Below are 14,990 nucleotides of genomic sequence, written 5' to 3'. Positions count from 1 at the left end.
AGGATCAGACAGCTAGAGGAAGCTCCAAGAGACATAGCATCTAATGGGGGCACCCATTAGATTGGTCAGCATCATCCAAAAGAAAAGAAAAGGACTTGGCTCAGCACCACATCCTGCTTCCATATTGTTTATGACAATTCTCCTGTAACTCATATTCTATCACTTTAATTTTTAAGCTACTGCTTTTACAGTAATCCCATAGCTTCCCTTTCCTTAAAGATTAATTTTTATGCTTTGCTTTAAAAAAATTCAAGTGGTTGCATTTAACCCATAGACATTCAAGCAAGCATGGGTGGGGTGTGTTCATCACTCATCATAGGGGTAAGAGTGGAACTAAGTCCCTTCAGCCTCCAAGATCAGGAGCTCCTGCCTTTGCCATGAGCTTTCCAGCCTCATCCCTGGGACCAGCACTCTGCCTGAAGCAAGCCACCCCCCAACAAGGCTATTTCCTCTCCCTCAAAGCCACCCACGTGCCAGCTGAGTTCTACCCCTCTCTCTATTGTCATCTGCTGCACCCCAGATCAGATCCAAGGCCATGGTCAGATCCTGGGCATGGCAAGAGAGCAGGAGCCACAGGCTGAGAAAGAGCAGCCCTGGGCCTGGGCTTTGGAGGCTGGAAGGGGAAATCCCAGGGGACTTTTCAGAGGAAACCATTGAGGGGGCTAACAAGGGACCCACCTGCCTGGGAAAACTAGCTGTGCTGTTTGGGAGGATTTCTAAGCATAATAATGAAGGGAACCAGGACCTATTTTTTTGTCCTCTCCAGGTCCCTACCCTCAGGCGAACTTATGTTGCTGCAAGCCTGACTGGGCTCTGATCCTCTTGCCTTCATTAACTTACTGCAGGACCTTAGATAAGTCATTTTCTTCTCTAGACTCAGCTTCCCGCTTTGCACAGGAGGAGGACTTCCACTCCTCTCCCTATAATAAGCAGTGAATGCATCCCAAGGAGTTGAGATTCCTGCATTCTGAGATCTCTTTGGCTTGGAAATGCTAAGACCCTGTAGTTCAAGAAAGTCCTTCCACTGCTTTGGACTTGCTCTGGACCCAAAAAGGAAGATGTCTGTTAAATAGCCACTAAAACAAAACCTGCATCCTTGGGAGGAATGAGGGCATGTTTATCCATGGGCAGGGATTCATCTGCAGGTTCCTGTCATGGGAAGACCTTGAAAACCTACACCCTTCTCTGCTTAGGTGTTAGGTGCCCAGAACTCCTGCCAATACATGTGTCATCTGCAGTTGGCATGGAAACAGAGAAGGCCACCGAGCCCCCAGCTTAAATAGCCAGCTTCCGGATTCAGGCATCTGTGATTTGAAAAGGCTCCAGAGGTCTAGCAAAAGTGCCTCCTCTTGCATCTTTGCAGAACTGGACAAGAAGGAAATGAGGTAGTTCCTCCATGTCTCCAAGGGTACTTTTCTCTGTGAATTCTTTTTTGCTGGGCCTCACATTTTCCATCTGTAAGATGGAAGTGGGAGAAAGGACACGGCCTATATGATCTAACTTCTAAAAGTGGTGCAGTTCAATTCTATTTCTGAGGAGTTCTGCAGTCACCAGTGAAAGGAGAATTTTCAAACACCTTTTGGAGGAAAAAAAAGTTAATGTTACTCTCTCCCCTGCCACCCAAGGCAGAAGCAAGCTCTGAAAAGAGAACAGAAATTGGGTGAGCAGGAGTTTCTATAGAAAACAGGAAGATCTGATAGGACCTCCTTCTGTGTGGTGGGAATCATGATGTGGATCTTCATTGCTAGGACAGGCAACACTGTTGGGTGAGCTGTCATAAATAATCAGGACAGCAAAGGAGGTTTGGCCTTTGCTGCTGATGGATCTGAGAGTTCCAAGGGAAAGTTGAGTGTAGGATACTTGATCTAGAAGAGGTTGGAATGGCAGCAAAGGCACAGAGGTTGGAGAAAGAGACACCATTAGCTGCTGAGTACCTATTAGGTGCTGAAGACTTAGCTCATCACTGTCACTTATGCTGTCATTTCTTGCCCAGGCAAGTGAAGAATCACCAGGAAGAAGTTCAGCCAAGAGAGCAACCACAACAGTATTTACTCATTCAGGTATCTAATCTATATCTAGGGCATGCTCACTATGTCCCTGGCACAGAGATAACAGTAGATTTTTCCAGTAGAAGACACCATGGGGTAGATTTTGTAGGAACAATGCCTGGAGGCATCTGGGAGGACAGTTTCTGCATCTACATAATCGAAGGGACTCAAATTTTCATCCTGGAATTCCAACAAACTATAGGATATTATTGAGCTGAGCTAGTGGGGTTGGTTTACTGCAGAGAATAGAAGGTTGGCTTCCTTCTGAGGCATTTGGAAATCTCTAGCCCATAAGGCTGATTATTAGTCACTTGCCTTATTTTGAATAGCATGAGCCCAATGCAAATAATCCTCTCAATAGCACTGGTAACATTAAATGACAGGTTCTCAATGTTCTCTTAACACAGGGACTTAGGGATCCCTGGGTGGCGCAGCGGTTTAGTGCCTGCCTTTGGCCCAGGGCGCGATCCTGGAGACCCGGGATCGAATCCCACGTCGGGCTCCCGGTGCATGGAGCCTGCTTCTCCCTCTGCCTATGTCTCTGCCTCTCTCTCTCTGTGTGTGTGTGTGACTATCATAAATAAATAAAAATTTAAAAAAAAACACAGGGACTTAAAGATATGGTGATCACTTAATTAACATTTGACCAACATATTTCCAAGTCCAGGAGCATGAAAGGAACTGCAGAGTACTTAGATGTTATTACTATCATCATCACCACTATCATCACCATCACTACCATCATTAATATCACCATCATCATCATCATCATCTTACAAATGAGGAAGCCAAGGCTCAGAGAAATTAAATAACTTGCTCAAGTTCACACAGTTAGAAAGTAATGAGGTTTGGGTGCCTGTGCCTCAGTCAGTTAAGCATCTACCTTTGATAGATGACCCACATGATTTCAGGGTCCTTGGATGGAGCCCTACACAGCAAGGAGTCTGCTTCTGCCTCTGCCCTCTCTCTCTTCTTCTGTCCCTCCCTTTGCTCATTTTCTCTCTTTCTCCTTGTCTCTCTTGCATGCATGTGTGCACGCAAAAATAAAGAAAAAATCTTTAAAAAAAGAAAGTAATGACAATTGAGCTAAAACCAAGTTGTCTGATTCCAAACCCCACTGCTCCATCCTATGCCCCATGTGGTCAGGCTTATTACAAACACACAAAAAAATGAAGGCCACGTTACTATCTTTCTCTTACTTCGTTCTGGGCTTCAATTGTTTTTCCTCCCTACTATTGACACACACTCTCTCTCCCCCTCTCTCAAACACACACAAACACACACACAGAGGAAACCACTTCCAATGGTAGTACCTACTTTTTTCATTCCCTCCTTCTCAATATCACTGCAAACAAAACTCACCCTCACACATATCTAGCCACACCATGGGAAAGAAATGGATAGCACCCAGAATTTGAGACTGAAGTCAGTCTAACCTTCCCCCTTTGCAATAAAACCATTGCCTACTTCTCTCCTTTTATAAACAGGAACACATTATGCAAGATGCTGTAGATGTGGGATTTTTCAAGCGAGCTGGTGACTCTCTCTCACTTGGCATAAAATTGATTTAAATAAATCTCTCCCTTTTTCAAGATTCTTCCCTGCTCCTGCTTAATCTTAAATTGAGAGCAGTACAATAATAACCAAAGAACATCACACCCCTGAATTTTAGCCACCTCTCTCTGGAAGATCTTGTCTCCTTTTTTTGTAAGTATGAGCTATTTTTTGGCTTCCACTTATTTCTCTTTCTTACTTGTCACCACATATTGCTTTCTGTAAGATGTAAGCAATTGAAGCCTTTGTATCTAAAGTCTGTTTTTAGCCCATGAGATCCACAATAAGGCTCCCACAAGACCTTGGAAAGAAAGGGAATAACTTCAGAGAGTTACACTTCAAGATCCACTGAAGCAACAATATGCAGTCACCTCCAGTGAATAAACTGTTCCATTGATTCATTCACTCATTCATTCAAAAAATATTCATTGAGCACATACTATATGCTAGGCATCATTCTGGGCACTGGTGATACAGCAATAATTGGTTTTCTGAAGGACAAATAAATAACGTATTCATGACACCTAAATCTGTGTCTCCTGCTCAAACCCCTTCCTTCAACTCTAGACTCACATATATAGCTATCTACTTAACATCTCCCATTGGACATCCACTGAACCCCATGACTGTTCCTTCTCCATCTCAGTAAAGGGCTACTTCTTCCAGTTGCTCAAGTCAGAATATGTGGAGTCATCCTTGACTCCTTCCTTTCTCTCATACCGTAAATCTACCAATCAGCAAATGCGGTCTTCTCCACTATCAAATATATCCAAAATTTGATCACTTCTCACCATCATCACTCTCCACTCTAGTCCAAACCACCTCTTGCCTGAAGAACTATAGTAGCCTCCTGGCTGCTCTCCCTGTTTTCATTCTTGACCCCCTAGCATCATTTATAAGGTCTAAATCTCAAGTGATCATTGTAAAACATAAATCAGATCACGGCAACCAGTGCTCAAAATTCTCCAATGGCTTCCCATCCTGCTCAGAGCAAAAGTCAAAGTCCATACAAGGCCCTACAAGACTATGTACTGCTTAGCTCCCTGCTATTTATCAGATCTCAACTTCTACCATGTTCACCCTCTCTCAGTTCCTTCTTCATAAGTTTCCTTGATGTTTCCAGAACGTACTAGTACTCTGTTGCCTCAGGCCTTCACACTTGTTGCTTCCTCTGCCTAAAAGAATCTTTCCCCAGATATCAATCTGGCTCACTCTTTCACTTCCTTCATGTCACCCTGCCCACTTGCTATAAAATGCCCACCATCTACTCAACCCCCCACTCAACCAGGCACTCCCCACCCTCCCTTCCCCCCTTGATGTTCTAACATTACACATTAACTTATTTACTTTCATATTATTTATCTCCCCCAACTAGAATAAATGTTTCACGAGGATAGATGTTGTATTTTTATTGCTGTGTCCCCTACCTATAACATGCCTGACATACAGAGAACACTCAACAAACATCTGCCGAATAAATGACTATCTAAAGGTATATATGTCCAAAGTTGATTAGCCATGGAAACAGAGAAGAAAAGAAAAACGGCCAGTTGCAAGCATTTCCCATTTAAACAGAGTTCAGAAGAAAAGGAGACTTAGCCAGAGGACTTTAAATATTAAGGTCCCCATAGTAGATTGATCACAAAAATACTCCTAATTCCTCCCTTTCCTGTATCCATACTCTTTGCAATGCGACTAAGTAGCTCCTCTCATCAAGAAGTGGAGTTTATTCCCTGCTCCCTCACTCTGCACTAGCCTTGTGATACCCTGCCAATAGACAAGGATGAAATGATAGTGTGCCAGCTGTAAGTTTAGGCTATGCAGGTTTCCTCTGTCTCTCGAACTCCTGCCACTACCACACGAACATGCCAACTCACCTGTTGAGGAATGAGAGATCACATGGAGCCGAGCTGAGTCATCCCAGCTGAGGTCATCCTAAAGCAGCCAGCCTTCCACCACTCTATCAGCAGACCAAAATCAGATGAGCAAATCCGGCTGAGATCAACCAAGCACAACCCAGATCTGCAAACTGCCCGGCCAACCCATAGACATGTGAGAAAATAATAAATGGTTGCTTTTAGGGAGGTTTCTTCTGTAGTCCCATTGACAATATCAACCCTAATGTGTGTGATCAATCCCTAGGGTAGTCATCTAAGCTGCTTTGCTCTGATTACGTGCTTTTGGGAAACTTCCTCCTTAGGAGTTAGACTTCATGAAGGGGAGTCTGCAGGAAGACCTAGTAGCCATGCCACATAGTTTGTCTCAACCATTACAAATCAGTAGAGTCGTGTGCAGGTGAGCAAGGTCACTAGGATGTGGCCCAGAAGTGATAGACCAGGTTTGCAAGGCAGCAAAACTAAAAGCCAGACCTTAGTTGGAGACATTCACCATGGTAAATGTCACCTTCTGAGGCATCTGAGAGAAATCCTGCCAGCCTCCCTAACAGTGACCCAGCCACATGATATCCTATTTCACAGAAACTTTAACAAGGTTCTCAGGCATCCAGCCCCATTTCTGTCCATAGAACACACTGCGATTGCCCTACTACACCACGAATGGAGCTCTCAAATCTGTAGAGGAACAAAGTCTCAAAAGGGCAGAGCAGCAAACTAGAGTCTTCATACAAACTATAAAAGTCTCAAATAAATTCATCATATGACACTAGGTAAATGCGTTCCATGAGACACCAAAGGTCAGTATATTTCCAGTTAACTCCAACACCTTTCCACAACCACAGAAACTATTAATTATCCTCTGAGACAACAAAGAGCTAACAAGAAATCTGCAGGACTATTCACTAAAGATGATGCTTTCTTTCTTTATGGGGGTGGGGTCGGGGAGGAAACAAACATGATGTTCAGGTTCAAAGGATCACAAATACTTGATCTGGATGAAAGATAGCTGTACACCTTTTGCACTGCCTTCCTGATTCCTGTGCCATTTGTCACCATGCAAAAATTTATGCCTCCACTTACTACACTGACTTACGCTGAGTGATCCCAGGAACTTAACGTTTACCAACCAACCTCCTTCTAAACATAGAGTGTAGGATTTAAGCCAATTCTTTTTTTTTAATTTTAATTTTTATTTATTTATGATAGTTACAGAGAGAGAGAGAGAGATGCAGAGAAATAGGCAGAGGGAGAAGCAGGCTCCATGCACTGGGAGCCTGATGTGGGATTCGATCCCGGGTCTCCAGGATCGCGCCCCAGGCCAAAGGCAGGCGCCAAACCGCTGCGCCACCCAGGGATCCCTAAGCCAATTCTTAAAACAAGAGCTCAGGACATAAACTTAGTGACAAATACAAATAATAAGAGGCAATACCCCAGTGACCTTGCCATGTCACCTGTCCTATCTTGAGTCCTACCCCTCTCTCACTCAACCACAGCCTCCTTGGCTTCCTTTCTGATTTTCCTATGAAAACATCTCTCTCTTGTTTCAGGGATTTTGCAGGTGCTATTTCTCTGTCCAGAATGCTCCTTCTCAGCATCTGGCTAGCTCACTCCCTCACTTCCCCAAGGGATCTGATCAAATGTCACCTATCAGCAAAGCCTTCCCTGACTAGGCTGCATTAAAAAATAACAATCTTCACCGCACCCTTTGGCAGCACTCCTCATTCCTCTTACCCTGCTTTATTTCTCTCCATTATAATGTATCGTTGGCTGATTCACTATCGAGTTATTTAGCTATTTGTTATACATTTGTATACACACACACACACACACACACACTAAGCTCCTTGAGGATAGGGGCTTCATTTAGTTCATTTCTGCATTCCCCACACATAAAGCAGTCACTGACACATAGTAGGTACTCAATAAAGGACTGCAATTTCTTGAGCATCGACTTTGTGCCAAGCAGTTTATGTCCAAAAATCATTTAACAATGAACAAATATTTTGTAAGCACCTACTATGTAATACGTATAACAACTCTATTGTTATCTCCATGTTACAGATCAGAAAAGTAAAGCATAACAGGAGGCTATGTAACTTGCCCAAGATACTCACCTAGGTTTGTTTGTCCATCAAGCCTGCTTTTCAAACACCTTAATGATGGTTTAGATTACCGAATGCATGTGATATGCAGCTCCAGTAAACACGCATAACACAAGAGCTTTATCATATTTCATCCCCTACTATAGTTTTGTGCAGGACAAAACATCCATTAGTTTGGATTTTCATCTCTCAGAGAGTAGTAACGGCTTTAGGTTTCCTTCCCACCCATTTAGACATAATCATGGCCAGAGCTTTCCCTCTGAACTGGGCTGAGACAAGTACAGACAGGTCAGGGACCCAAGGGGGAAGAAAGCAGAAGTTCTTCTCTGAAAAAAATCCCTCAGAATTTTCCAGAATCCTTGCCTTTGCGAAGTACTGCTTCAAAACCTGCTTGGTCCTGGAATTTAGAAAAACAATCAATTTTTTTAAAAGGAGAAAAAAAAAAAAACCTGACCTGCATTGGGTGCACTCTTGTGTGTGTGTCTACTGGGATCTGGTCATGCACTGCAAATGCCAGCCCTGTCATGACTTGTACAGCTCTGCCCATCCAGTAGCTATGATGCTGATGGGGTGGAAGAGTCATGTGGGTCACTCACAGACCAAAGGACCAAGGGAGGGACCCAAGCTCTACTGAAATCCACGCCCTACCTCATCTGTGAGGGCTTCATTTTAAAAATAATCTCCTGGCACAATGAATTCCTTCCTCCTCTTTGCTCCCGCCACTCTTTCCTCACACCTGCATGACTGAGCTCATCACACTCGATTATTACAGGTGTTTCTCCCCCACCAGGTGTGAGCTTCTGGAAAACCTAAACTTTGTTTTCCTCATCTCTGCATCCCCAAGGACTAATCCAGCCTCTGACACATACTAGGTGCTCGGTGAGTATTTGCTGACTCAAGAAAGATGCAGAATGAGCCTCTACTGGATCTGCTGCATTGACTGGAGCAAGCAGGACGAGCCACCTCTTCTGGAAAGGGCAGAAAACAGAAACATAGAAGAGGTCCAGTGCAGCAGAACAACTGCTGAGCTGGCTGCAATGCCCACCTCTTCCCCCTACACGCATCTCTCACCCCTCACCTGCCACTCCTTGAATCCCAAGGCCATCCACATTTCCCTTTCAAACAGACTTGAAGAAAACAAGCAGGGATCCCCCTGCACCCACCCCACTCAGCTGCTCTTAGCGAAGCCCAAAAGGGACGTTAAGTTACCTTGAAACGGAGCTAGTTTGCATTCGTGATTGCCGGTTCAAGGGTCGTGTTTCCCCAGCCCTGCTGAACCCCTCGACAGCAGAGATACCTATCTAACACCCGTCTGCGGAAGAACCGGCTGTGCCTCGCTCCTCCCGGGCCCAACGCGTTGGCTCACCCATCCCTGCAGAACAGATCATGTTCTTTTCCTTGCGCTAAAATCCATCTCTGCACAAACCCTCTCTGTGTCCCTAAGAAGCGGCCCCCACGCCCGCGGAGGGCGCCCCCACACGCAGAAACACACACCCACGAACCCCAACCCAGAGCCACCAGGTGTAAGCATGTTTATCATGTGTTCTTTAGGAACAAACCGCCAGCAGCAAAACCCACCTCCTAGAAACAGAATTGAAACTAAACGCCGTGGCCGGGAAGCTCATGCAAAGGGACTTCACGAATGCCGGGAGCCTAAGTTGCAGAACTGTACGGCGCTAACAGTTCGGACCCGGCTTAAAAGCAGCCCTTGGGGATGCCGCCTTCAAGGAAGCGCGCAGCCGCGGGCGGCCGGCAAGCGCTTGCTTCTCTGCACCCGCTTCCCAAGACTCTCCCCCGGCTTTGGAGCCGTTGACTATACACAGCGCCCAGAGGCGGCAGCGTGTGGGCGCCGGCCCCGCGGGCGAGCAGGGGAGGCCCCCGGAGCGCGCGGGGTCGGGGCCGCCGGCTCCGCACGCTCCCGAGCTAGCCGCCGCGTCGCTTACCTGGGTGGGAGATCCGCGGCCGGGGCGGGCGCGGGCGCGGGCGCGGGTGCGGGTGCAGGTGCGGGTGCAGGTGCGGGCGCGGGTGCGGGTGCGGACGCGGGTGCGGGCGCGGGCGCGGGTGCGGGTGCAGGTGCGGGAGCGCGCGGTCCGGCCCGCAGCTCCGGCCACCGCGGCGCCCGGGCGATGCGGGCGGAGGCAGGAGCCGGCGGCTGTCACACCTGCATCACGGCGCCCACGCCCACGCCGCCGCCGCCTGCCCAGGCGCAGCACGCAGCGCGCCCCCGCTCCGGGCTCCGAGGGCGGGCGGCGCCGGGTCCTCCGTGCAGCGGCTCAGATGCTCGCCCGCTGTCTCCCCGGCCTGAGCATTAGCGGCGTCCGCGGCTGCAGCCGGTGCCTCTAAATCCCCTCTGATTCGAGGCGGGGTGATCGCGGGGAAGGGGGCCGGCGGGGCCCCGGGCTGCCTGGATTTGCAGCCCGGTAGATGTTAAACTTCTCATCCCTCGAGTTTCGAGTTTGGTGCCCGACTGCCTCCGGCCGTCGTCTCTCTTGGCTGTGTCCTCCCCGCCTGCCCGCCCGGGGCGAGGGGGCGCCGTGTACTTCGCGTCCTCTCTCACCAGCTCCAAACCAGGACCCATCAGAGGGGACAGGACTCCAATGCCGGGCAAGGGGAAGCCTCTGCTAATGCATCGCCCAAGTATGTCACATAACGGATGCACCTAAATCTCTGTGTCCTTGTACCTCATCAGGGAACTGAGAGGAGCTTCCTTGGCGAGTGGGAAGAAGGTGGAAGACACGGCGGGGCTTAAACAAACCCCTGCACCTGTCTCCCTCCTTCCAACACCCTCCCCCGCGCCGCCCCCACCCACCCAGAGAAGAGTGCACCCTGCAGTGAAAGGCTCTTTTTGGGAGCCCGGCGCCTTTCTCGGAGGAAGTGAGAGGCAACCTAATGACCGTGGGAATTCAGAGGCGGAATCGGACAACGTATCCCCTGGGTGCCTGGCCTTCCGCAGGGCCTGGGACTGCTTTCCTTCGCTGGTAGTGCTGAAATGCTGGTCCTGAAAGACTTCTCTTCCCCTCCCAGCACAAGCCACCGCCACGAGGTCTTCGGTTCCCCCGTGTGAGCCGCTGGCCGGCTCCTGGGTCCCAGCCCCACTCCACACCCCCACCGTCCCTCACCGGACCACCCCAGGAGCTCCCACTGCTCAGCCTCCTAGATCCCTTTCTTAAGATGTAAACGTGATCTTGACTCTCTCCTAGCTATAATCACGAATCGGCTTCCCAGTGGTCTCAAAAAGAAAACCCGAGACTCTTCTAATACATCTCATTTAGTCACCAGAGGGTAGGCCACTCACTTGCCAGCCCCACCCCCCCACCCCACCCCGTGCTTTCCCCTGTACTCAGACAATACCAAATTGTCAGTTGCTTGTAGATGTGTTACTCTCACCTCCAGGACTTTGCACACACTGTTCCAGCTTGCCTGGAATGTTCTCTTCATCCCATTCTCCTTTTCCTAATGCCTAATGGTTCTCAGCTGAGCCATCTGTTCTTTGAAGAATTCTCCCAGCATCCCTGGAATAACTGAGTTTCTCTCCACTCTGTGTGGCTAGAGACACCACCAAGTCCTCTACCACAGCACCCAATACATGTTACTAAAGTTATTTGCCTAATGTCTGTCCTCCTCACTAGACTGCAAGCTATAGGAAAGCATGATCTCTTGTCTGCTGCTATTGCAAAGGGCACAGGCATAGAGTATCTGCCCAATATAGATTAGTGTGGCCCCCAACCAGATGAAGATAAAGAAGAGTTCCAGAATCCAGTAGTTTCCTTGTAGGCCTTCCCAAGCAATAACTACTCATCCCCAGACGTAACTGCTAGTCTCATCTTTCTTTTTTTTTTTAAGATTTTATTTATTCATGACAGACATAAAGAGAGGCAGAGACATAGGCAGAGGGAGAAGCAGACTCCCTCCCTGTGGGGAGCCTAAAGTGGGACTCAATCCCAGGACACTGGGATCATGACCTGAGCTAAAGGCAGATGCTCAACTACTGAGCCACCCAGGCATCCCATCTCACCTCTTTCAACATCAGTTAGTATTGCCTGTTCTTGAACCACACATAAATGGAATCATTCAGTGAGTATTTCTTGTGTATACCTTCTTTTACTCAAAATAATGTCTGAGATTCATCCATATTATATATATATGTAGGACATTCCTTATTATTGCTGTATAGTACTTTGCTGCCCAAATATAACACAAGTTATTTATATTCCTTCTCCTGAAGGCAGACATTTGGGTTGCTTCCTGTTTGGGGATGTTATGAATAAGTTGTCATCAAACAAAGTGTATGATGGACAAATGCACTTTTTTTGTGTGTATGCAACCAGAAGTAGAATTGCTAGGTCATAGGGTAAGTACATGCTTTGCTTTAATAGATATTACCTTACAGTTTCCCAAAGTGGTTGTGCCAGTACAGACCCACCTGTAGTACCAGAGAATTCCAGATAGTCTACTTCTTTTCCATTACCTGGCATTGTGTTTTTAATTTTAACCATTCTTGTGGGTGAATAGTGATATTTCAGTGTAGTTTTAATTTGCATTTCCTTGTTGACTAATGATGTTGGCCTTTCCAAATGGCTTATTGGCCATTTGAATATCCTTTTGTGAGGTGCCATTTCAAGTCTTCTGATCAATTTATTGGTTTCCTTGTCTTTTTCTTATTGATCTGTAGGCATTCTATTTATTTAATATGAGCCCTTGACCGGATATATGTAGTTTTAATATATTCTCCCAGTTTGGGGCTTATATTTTTATTCTCTTAATTTTGATGAAATACAATTTATCAGTTTTTTCTTTTAAGATTAAAATATTAATCATATAATTTTGGGGATCCTGTTTAAGAAATCTAATCTACCTGAAGGTCAAGCACCTATGATCTTTCTGGCATGCCTTTTTGTTTTACCCTTCATATTTTGGTCTACTATTCATGTACAGAATGTGGTAAGTCCAAGTTTATTTTTTCTACATAGATATCCAGATGTTCCAGAAACATAGAAAAGACCACTTTTACCAATTGGTTTATAATAGCACCTGTGTTGTAAATCAAATGACCATCTAGAGTAGATCTATTCCTAGATTCCCAAATCTATTCCATTGGTCTACGTGCATATCCTTGTACCAACATTATACTGTCTTAATTAGTTTACCTTTATTATAAGTCTAGAAATCTGGTAATGTTTGCTCACCAACTTTGTTCCTCTTCCAAATTGGCTTGGCCCCTTTAGGTCTCTAGATTTTCCACGTGCATTTTAGAGTCAATTTATTGATTTACACATACATACACAGGCATAGGTACACACACACACACACACACACACACACACACACACCCTGATGGGATTTTGATTAGAATTGCTCTAAATCTGTAGAAGAATTTGGTGAAAATTGACATCTTAACAACATTGTCTTCTAATCCTTTTACAATGTATATCTCTCCATTTATTTAGGTCTTCCTTTCTCTCAGTATTATTCTATTGGTTATGGTGAAGAGATCTTGCACATATTTTGTTAGTGCTATTTTTAAGTATTTCATGCTCTTGATCCTATTTTAACTGGTACGTTATCTTCATTTTCCAATTATTTGTTGCTAGTATACCAAAATAAATTTTTTATGTTGACTTTATATCTAGTATCAAAGTAAATTGATTTCAATATATTGTCATCATATCCTGTATCCTTGTATCATTGCTAAATTCACTTATTAACATTATTTCAGATCTGAAGGAATGTAATATATATGTGAATATATTATATATATATGAATAAGACAAATTTTACTTTTTCTTTCCAATGCTTATATTTTTTATGTGGCATAGTTTCTAAACATTTGAGGGTTTCTACTTTCTGTTTGTTCCATCTTTCATTGTTTCTTGATCTTTTTTCTACCTTCTTTCTCAATCATCAAAGTTTTTCATTAAATCAGTATGTACACTCAATTTGCTTTTCTGTTTTCCCTTATAGTACTTTTACTTTACTTAGCTATTCTAGAGATTTTATAGTGCAACTCTAACTAATTGCACTTTTCCTTTTCACTTATCACTTCCCAAACAATACAAATATTACAAAAGTTTAACTCCACTTCATTCTTACTAATCTTTGTGCTGTTTTCATATATTTTTGTTTTTACTTTTAGAGAGAGCATGCAAGTCTGGGGGAGGAGCAAAAGGAGAGGGAGAGAGAGTATCAAGCAAGCTTCACAGTCAGCATGGAGGGAAAAGTGCAGGGCTCAATCCCATGACCACGAGATCATGACCTAAGCCAAAATCAAGAGTCAAATACTCAACCAAATGAGCCACCCAGGTACCCCTGTTTTCATTTTTTTTTAACAGTGACTGAATTTTAAGTGTAAGGATTAGTAAACAGACTTAAATCTTTTTAAGTAATTATATCAGCTGCTTTGTCCAAGTAAATTTTCTGAGCTATTCATCTCCCATACAAAAACAGAAACTTGATCCAATAGTCTCTCTCTACATATACATTTCAAATAAATACTCTCAGACTACTGAATTTCATTTTATTACCTAACCCTTAGATATCAACATGACACCCTAAAGCTTACTATAAAGTAAGGTTGACTAGCCTTAGCATAACATCCCTCTCATGGGGTGACAAATGTGGACTGAAGGAAGTTCTTATAAAAATAAAGCTGTCCTGGGATCCCTGGGTGGCGCAGCGGTTTGGCGCCTGCCTTTGGCCCAGGGCGCGATCCTGGAGACCCGGGATCGAATCCCACGTCGGGCTCCCGGTGCATGGAGCCTGCTTCTTCCTCTGCCTGTGGCTCTGCCTCTCTCTCTCTGTGTGTGACTATCATAAATAAATAAAAATTTAAAAATAAATAAATAAATAAATAAAGCTGTCCCAAGCACTGGTCAGGCTAAAGAGTTTGATAGGACAATCTTTTATGTAGCAAACTACTATGTGTTTTGTATGTTATACCAGATATGTAATATATTTAGCTGTCCCTTGAACAATGTGGGGGTTAAGGCCACCGACGCCTACACAGTTGAAAAATCCATGTATCACTTTTGACTCCCCCAAAAACTTAACTATCAATAACCTTCCATTGACAGGAGGCCTTGCCAATAACATAAACACTTGCTTGTTACATATTTTATATGTTCTATGCAGTATATGCTGCATTCTTATGATAACCTAAGATGGAGGGGAAAATGTGACTAAGAAAATCATAATGAAGAGAAAATACATATAAAATACTGTTTTGTATTTATCAAAGAAACTGCATATAAGTGAATCCATGCAGTTCAAACCTCTGCTGTTCAAAACCAACCGTACATGAAAACCCATAAGATATTGTTATTATTGTTATTTTAAAATTTCGATATTTTTATATGTCTATTGCCACATATTTCCCAGGTCTAGAGGTTTTCATT

The 14,990-nt window shown here is 44.9% G+C and overlaps 1 protein-coding gene across 1 annotated transcript in view; it reads right to left on the bottom strand.

Annotated features, from left to right (window-relative positions):
- Positions 1-8,894, bottom strand: part of SV2B (synaptic vesicle glycoprotein 2B) — a 181,415-nt gene extending 172,521 nt beyond the window's left edge. The window contains exon 1 of the mRNA XM_055325942.1: positions 8,809-8,894. The gene's annotated coding sequence lies outside the window, so the exon portion shown is untranslated. The remainder of the gene's footprint in view (positions 1-8,808) is intronic.
- Positions 8,895-14,990: the final 6,096 nt, after the last annotated feature.

Source organism: Nyctereutes procyonoides, unplaced genomic scaffold, assembly GCF_905146905.1.
Source record: "Nyctereutes procyonoides isolate TBG_1078 unplaced genomic scaffold, NYPRO_anot_genome, whole genome shotgun sequence".
Lineage (NCBI taxonomy): Eukaryota > Metazoa > Chordata > Mammalia > Carnivora > Canidae > Nyctereutes > Nyctereutes procyonoides.
Note: the sequence above shows the minus strand (reverse complement) of the source record. Positions and strands in the feature narration are given on the sequence as shown.